This window comes from Aplysia californica, unplaced genomic scaffold (assembly GCF_000002075.1).
Source record: "Aplysia californica isolate F4 #8 unplaced genomic scaffold, AplCal3.0 scaffold00341, whole genome shotgun sequence".
Lineage (NCBI taxonomy): Eukaryota > Metazoa > Mollusca > Gastropoda > Aplysiida > Aplysiidae > Aplysia > Aplysia californica.
In genome coordinates, this window is record NW_004797611.1 from 805,798 (window position 1) to 806,984 (window position 1,187).

Here is a 1,187-nt window from a genome sequence, read left to right on the forward strand (position 1 = left end):
GAGAGAGAGAGAGAGAGAGAGAGAGAGAGAGAGAGAGAGAGAGAGAGAGAGCGTGTGATGTGCTGACATAATGTGCTAAACGTATTGTCAGAATCCAGTGACAGCTCACTGATTATTTTCTCCAAAGGTGGATACATGAACTTTTCTCGTAATTAGATTGCTATCTTATCGGCCGCTGTTCCCCATTCATCCTTTCTCTTTGTGTATACATGAATGGCGTGCTCGAACTGCATTTTCCCACGAGGTTAAGGGGGGCCTTAGAAGACTGCATGGATACATAATTTTCAATGAGTTCCATGTCTCTTATCTTCGGCACTTATATGACCTCATTGCGTTGCAAGTGCCGTAAAACTCTTACCAAAACGAAACATAAGATCTGCCCAAGGAGCTTAAAACCTCCTTGGATCTGCCCCAGTTATGTCATGTAGCAAGGCTTCTGTTTGCCTGTTGACCACAAATTTCAATAAACTTATACCGGGGCCGGTCCCGACCTACGAAATCAAACATGATGTTTGGTTATAGAGGGTCTGATCAACTCGTGCCAAAATGCTAACAACCCCCCCCCCCCCCCTTTTTTTTTCCTTTTTCCATGAACGGATTTAGTTGGCAGCCCTGAAAAGCATCAGGCCATATCAAACAGGTGTTAGACAAAGCTTTCAAGCCTTCTGCACAGTGCCCCGGGCCTTAGTAGAACTCGACGTGTAGGATTTCTGACTGTGGAATTCCATGACAGCAAAAGAGTTCTTTCTCTCTTTCTTTTTTGTTTGTCCTTTTTTATTTAACCCTATCCGTACTCCATGGGGTCATTTTGTACCCCCCGGGTTGTATTCTTTAACTTTTAGAATACTTCTAGTACGGAGATCTCTTTGAAACTTTCAGTATTTCTCAGTAAATAACTTTGACATACTGCTATGCAAAGCGTACGGCTCTTTAAAGTGGTGGCACAGAGTTCCCCACGCCGTATAGATACGATAGTAAAACACGAAGTACGGAGAGGGTTAAGGAAAAAGGAGAGAGAGAGAGAGAGAGAGAGAGAGAGAGAGAGAGAGAGAGTAAAAGACGATAACTCGAACAGGTCTATTTTTGCAGAGAAGATACTGGGATTTTGTTTCAAAAGTTTTCCAAAAATCAAACACAAAGTGATAACAAAGGAATAACTAAACAAGAGAGTCTTTTATATTCACTCA